This window comes from Phalaenopsis equestris, unplaced genomic scaffold (assembly GCF_001263595.1).
Source record: "Phalaenopsis equestris unplaced genomic scaffold, ASM126359v1 Scaffold000002, whole genome shotgun sequence".
Classification (NCBI taxonomy): domain Eukaryota; kingdom Viridiplantae; phylum Streptophyta; class Magnoliopsida; order Asparagales; family Orchidaceae; genus Phalaenopsis; species Phalaenopsis equestris.
Window position 1 is genome coordinate 21,030,688 of NW_018164444.1, and position 7,004 is coordinate 21,037,691.

Sequence of the window (7,004 nt, forward strand, 5' to 3'; positions counted from 1 at the left end):
ATTTTACTTGATTTTGAAATCATGTAATGAGATATTGCACTAATCTCAAAGAATAATAATAACCCTGATATTTTATATTTTAGACAATCAACTTTGGTTTTAAAGTATGATATTTTTATTTACTAACACTCTTTTGAAATGAGTAGCAACAGATTATTTAGTTAGTGTTAGGGAGGTTAGTGATTAGAGTTTGAGCCGAGTTGGGTTTGACGTGAATGGATTGAGTGTGGTTTGAAACCTATTTGTGTCTCGTTATATTCAATAATATGCCAGCTTGGCTCGAAATTGAGTAGATCACAATCTGAATTGAGATTGACTCAAAACATGTTGGCTCAAATAGATTTATTCAGATCCACTCCAACTAGAAAAATGCTCAATTTGGCTTAAAACTAAAACGAGCTGGCTCAAATTGAGCTATTTAAATTCATTTCAGCTCAAACTTAACTTGAAATCAGCTCTTGCCTCATTATATTCAGTGTTGTATAGCATTATATATGTAACTATGTCACTTTAACATAATAAATATATCAAGTTCGATAAATATATATATATATATATATATACATATATATATATGTATGTTAGGGCATTTACATATCACAAAATTCCAATGTATTTACATATCTAATATCTAAACCTTAAACTTTACATTCGTATTACACAAAATTTCATATCACATAAAATTATCTTTATTTTAATTGCATCTTTTTAATTTCATGCATAGGAGATATATTTTAAATGTAAAAGTTGAAGCTTGGGAGTTAGAAATGTAAATACAGAAGAGAGAGAGAGAGAGAGAGAGAGAGAGAGAGAGAGAGAGAGAGAGAGAGAGAGAGAGAGAGAGAGAGAGAGAGAGAGAGAGAGAGAGAGAGAGAGAGAGAGAGAGAGAGAGTATAATATTTTTTAGCTATCTTTTGCTTTATTAAGATGTTCATAACACGTATTAACAAGTTACTAATTTTGTGAAGATGACATTTGCCACATGTTTTAGTGCACGTCTTTTCCCCACTTTCCAGAAGAACTTAAATTCTTGCCATCAAAGTTAGAGCAAATGAGCATATTTTTGCTTAAATTATAACCAGCTTTGCTCCATTAATTACTACAACCAAAGCATTATTCTTTTTGAACAAGCAATACAAAACATATTGGCGAATACTTTCAAAATCAATTCATACATAACGCCATCTTTATTGCTAAATCAAATTTTAAGAAAATATTACGTAAGGACTCCGGATGCATCCGGATTCCGATAGTGGGGCGTCACGTGTCAAATGGACTCCACCGTTTTTAACACTGGCCAATGCCAGCGAATTACAATGGAAACCACTTGACATGTGGCGCCCCACTATTGACCTCCTCATCTCATGAACTAATTAGGTGAGTTTCTTAATCGTAAAGCAAGGACCAAGAATTAAAATCTGCTACATTTTATTCCATCCAGTGACGTTGGATTGCATCTAGGATACATAGAATTCTAGATTTTTGTAAATATCTTAAAGTGTTTGTCTTAAATTGACTTTGTATTGAATTTAGGAAACATTGGAATGGTAAATGCTTGCAACTAAATGAACGCTTGAAAGTTTACTTCTTCTCTTTTTGATACAGTTTTTTTATAATATTTGAAAATCTCTTGACTAACTTCTAAATCCAGAAATTTTTTGTCTAACATGGAAGCTATGGTCACCATTTCCCTCTCCATGGATAACTATCCTACTTGGAGATCTCAGATTCTCAGATTCTTTTTAGTGAAGAGATTAACATTGCCAACGATCACTCAACAATCTAACCCACTGATCCTCAACTGACTCTCTACGCCCAAAGAGGAAAGGGTTAATACCCATACCACAAAGACCTAAAAAAAAGCACAAACACCTTTGGCTACAAGGGTGCTACAGACTTTGCAATCAAACAACTAGCTCTTCGATAACCCAAAGCAAATTAATCAATCTACTATCAAATATGCAACAAACCCAAACACCTAGCTCTTGAATGCTGGCACAGACTCAATGCTAACTATCAACCAATCAAACCTCCACCTTTCCTATCTCTCATTACAACTTCCTTAACCAATCCAAATTACTGCTTGGACGTCGGTGCTACAACCCATTTAACCTCATCATCGGATCAACTTCATGCAACTCAATCATATCAAGGTCTTGATCAGATTCATGTGGGGGAATGGTAAAATGATTGCCATACAACACTCCATATACATGGTCTATTACTTACTCCTTCACATAAGCTAATCCTCACTAAGCTTTTTCATACACCTCAAATTTCCAACAACTTAATTTCTATTTCTCAGCTCGCTACTGATAACAACTGCCTTATAATCTTTGATGTGGTTGGATACTACCAAATTAAGGACCACACCGCCCGACTTTCAAAGCAAGCCAACGACCTCAGAGATCTGGCCGCCACTGCTGAGCATCATATTCCTAAATAAAAAAATAAAAATAAAAATCAATAATAATAAACTTTAAAATCATTAACGCATATTAATATTTAAAATAAATAAAATAGTAGGAGAAACCATCAAACTTTATATATTATAGAAGCCTCAAAAAGCCTATTCAAAATCTGGTCAAAGTCTTTGCAATAAAAATTAGGAAAATTTACATACAAATCACAAAATTCTTATGCATTTACATATCTAACACCTAAAATTTGATATTTATATTTATAATACATTCATATTAAAAACCTATTTATGAAAAATTTTATTTCACCATTAAAAGAAAAACCGTTGATTATAGGAACAAACAACAATAAGCCTGGTTTACACTTTGCTCTTTGAGAACACTATATTTATATCTCAAGTAATTAAAAGACTATTCTCAAATCTCCATCAAAAATTGTTTTTTTTATTATTTAAATACTCAATTACAGGTCCTAAATAATTATGAGCAGATATTTAACGCTTACCAACAAGTGAAATGTAAATGTTTTAATTTGCATGCCAAAATCCAAAAATGTAATGCTCGAAAGGGTTTCACGACGTTAACCTGTTCTCGATCTATTGTTTTTCATTTTATTTCTAATTTGACCACGAACAAAACGTAAATTTAAATTTATTTCGCATCTTTTCGCTCGCAACCTTTTTTCTTAAAAAAAAGTAAAAAAAAAAAAAAAAAAACGAACAAAACGTAAATTTAAATTTATTTCGCATCTTTCGCTCACAACCTTTTTTCTTAAAAAAAAGTAAAAAAGAAAAAAAAAATTTGACGAAGGATCGAATATTTATTTAATTTTATCCCTACAACTCTAAATAAATACAAAAAAATGAACTCAAATATCAGCTAAATGAAAAAGAAGAGTCCTTTTGAGGACATTCTAATCCATTCCCAAGCTATAAACACTTGAGCGATTTTATAAAAATCCAACTCCCTCCACTTTGCCACATAAGAAATGATTATAAATTTTAAATATGAATTTAATTTTTTATTTTATTTTTTATTTAATCCCTTCATTAAATGTGAATCAATTTGAGCTTAACTCTAAAGAATTAATGCCACCTCACGAGCTAATTTGTTCAGGATGAAAGAAAAATATATTAATTTAAATTAATATTATAATGAATGAAAAATAGAATAAATATTTAGACGATAATTAATAAAACATAATCTGATATAGAATGTAAAATATAATTTTTTAAATATTTTTTTAATAATTTAAAGAAAAATTTGTGAATTTTAATCCATTTTCAGCATATTTATATTGAATAATTTTTAAACAAACTGGCTCACAAGCTAGCGAGTCGAGTCAGACGAGGCTTGAGAATGGCTTGTCAGATATTCAAGCTCGATTAACAAGCAACTTATTGAGTGAGTTGGATCCGCTCACAAGTCAGCTTAGCTCACTTGAACCCCATAATTATGATCTTATCATTAACTTTGCTATATATTGGTATAGAAAATAGTGAAGAAATTTTCTTCAAAAGAGAATTTTGAACTTTCTATGGTTAATCTCACCACTCAATATGAACTCAAACAATTAGGATTAGGCGGAAGAGTTAACATGCCCTTTTTATAAAGCTTTCCTCCACTACATGTAATAAATAAATAACAAAGTTGACGATGTGACCAGATTGTTTCAAATTGGAAGAATTAATGAATTAAATTGAACATAAATAAAGTTTAAAACTAAAAAGAAAACGCCTCAGAATGATCATAAATATCAAAGTTATAGTTAAATAGCTAAAAAATTGAATGGTATGTATGCAAATTCTGTAAGAAAAAACATGCTATTAAAACGCAGAAAACATACAACCAAGTAAATAAATTCAGTGTATATTGGACTCATTCAAGTTCCAGCAAAAAAGTGGATGCTAGCAATCTAATGACTAAAAATAAAACGACTAATGCATATTCTGAGTCCCTAAAGCTAACATTGGGGTGGGTGAAAGTTGTAGTGGCAGTATCTATATATTGCTTCGTTGCAAACTCAGGATACATCTACTAATGATCATAAGAACAACATGAAGTTTTAAGAAAACATTTTAGCAAAAATAATAAAATAAAAGGAAGATTTACAAGCAGTTTCCCCCTCTCCAACAAACCCAACCAATACTTTTTCTTCAATAAAAGCAAATCGCGCATCAAAGCTGTATGAAATGATGCACATTGACCAATTGAAAAGGTTGCCTCATTTATGTAATTAACCGTTACAAAATCAGACAACAAAGATAATCCCGGACGATTATATCAGTAGCCAAGGAAACTCGTTCATGCTTCCCCCCAGGTTCCACCAGGAATAATCAAAATTATAACAAATTACACTTCAAATTTTTACAATGAAAACTAAGTCTGTCATTTATGATGGCTCGTCATTTTCATGATCATTATCACTATTATCGGGCTTATCTTAACTATTCTTCACAAATCAATTTGAATGACTTCCCTCCGCGATGAAATAACTATCACTTTTCCTTCAAGATCCTCTGACACTAATTATCTTACAATTGTGATTTTAATGCATTTTTCATCCTTTATTGTGCATGGTTAAAAGCACTTCACATGTATGACTACCTCAAATTTAATGGAGCTCGCTTTTAACCAAATGTATAGGAGAAATTATAACATTTGCAAGCAAGAAAAGGCAAAAATCATGTCTACAATGTTACAGACTTACCATTGAATGATTACTGCACATCAAATTGCTTGCTGCTTCAGTAGAATTCAAGTAAATTCTACTTAATTCAAAGGCAGAGTTAGCGCTAAACTGACTGAAGAAATAACAGCAAAACTGCATATTCAATTCTAAAATCTCTGAGAACAAATGAGGTTTGTTATAACAGCTCCTAACCATCACCATCATTGACTTCGATACTTATAAAATCATTACTAAAGAACTATTTGGGTGGCATGTTGTACTTTGCCAATGCAAAGATACGAATAACACATGAGTGCTGTCAACTGTATTATTGGAAGAAGGCGCTATTGCAGATAAGTTCCTTTAGTGGATTGATTAACCCTATTGCAGATGTGCCGTCGAGATTGATATTATATTATGCCATTTGATATTAAAAGCTTATCGATTGTAGCAGAGAAGCAGCTAGAGAAATTTACTTGAATTCACAGCAAAATGTAATTTTATCAACTTCCTCCCTACAAAAGTAGCAGATGATGCTATTTATAGACAATTAAGTTACAGAAAAGAAGTTTCTACAAAGTATTACATGGTGAGGATAGTAGCATGTGGTTTTGTATCAATGACAGTGATGAGCTGAAAAATGATATGGTCGTATAGCTGTCAGAAAATTAGAGAAAATTGTCATTATATATCATCATCAACATTGCCTTCCTCGACTCTAAACCACACCATCTTATCCCAATATGCCATTTATCAGAGCCTCAACCTCTTCTAACCTCTGCAATTGGTTTCCCAGAATATTAAAGCTCTCATCCAGAAGGTCAGCACCATTTTCCACACTATCAAGTTCCTCATCACCATCACATTCCAAAGGGCTTCCCCTTTATCCGCTCATATACTCCCAACATTTCAAGCGTCTGGTTTCCCAGAATATTAAAGCTCTCATCCAGAAGGCCAGCACCATTTTCCACACTATCAAGTTCCTCTTCACCATCACATTCCAAAGGGCTTCCCCTTTATCCACTAATATACTCCCAACATTTCAAGCGTTAGATGCCCTAAATTATCTGGTCTGCTTTCTTCATCAATATGTCATTGATTTATTACACAACAATTTAGAAGTCATTTTAATTAGAAAGTTCTATCAAGTCACAGGGTCTTTATATGGCATAAAATGAAAATATGAACTTAAGGCTAAAATCTAGGACTTTATAAGACTATACACAATAAGGACTAATGCATCATTATTCTCTGAACTCGTAACATTAACCAAGTATTCACTGATTAAATTATGTCTGCCATTCCTTTTTCTAGTATAGGTAATCTTCATTGCATTTTCTAGAATCTTGAGTCCTAGCCATCAAAAGTGTTGATCCTCACATTCTTATCTCCGAATGTTAATGCTCCTACCTTTTTTCTGATTCAACTCCCAAGCACCTAGATCTAGTTCTGGTACCAATTCTTATGGGAAAAATCACATATACAAGAGTAATGAAAAAAATGATATTGGAAAAGTAATCTATAAAAAAGAACACCTGAAAATAAATGACAAGATATTTGTGGTCCAGTAAAGTTGTCGTACGTCTATGCCACATGTTAAGAAGTTCTTCCATTATGTTAGAGATAAATATATTGTACAAATATAATTGCTCACCCAAATAAATTTCACTTTTATCTCACCACTATTCTACTATTTATATCTTGATAACTCGCCAATCTTGAGCATGATTCCTCTATCAACTATGCTCGCTAGAGAAAAGCTTGTTGCCACTTGTGTAGAACCAGCTGGTAAGACAAAGACCCATAAAATTATCATATTTTTCTCTTATGAAGGTCTTAATAAAGCACTTGTTATCGAACACCAAATAGAGAAATGTCTATATAGGGCCCTAGCCAAGAGAACCAACAACCTT

General features: G+C 32.2%; 1 pseudogene; it reads right to left on the minus strand.

The window, feature by feature from the left end:
• Positions 1-2,046: 2,046 nt before the first annotated feature.
• The window catches only part of LOC110020742, a 31,579-nt pseudogene continuing 26,621 nt past the window's right edge, over positions 2,047-7,004 (minus strand).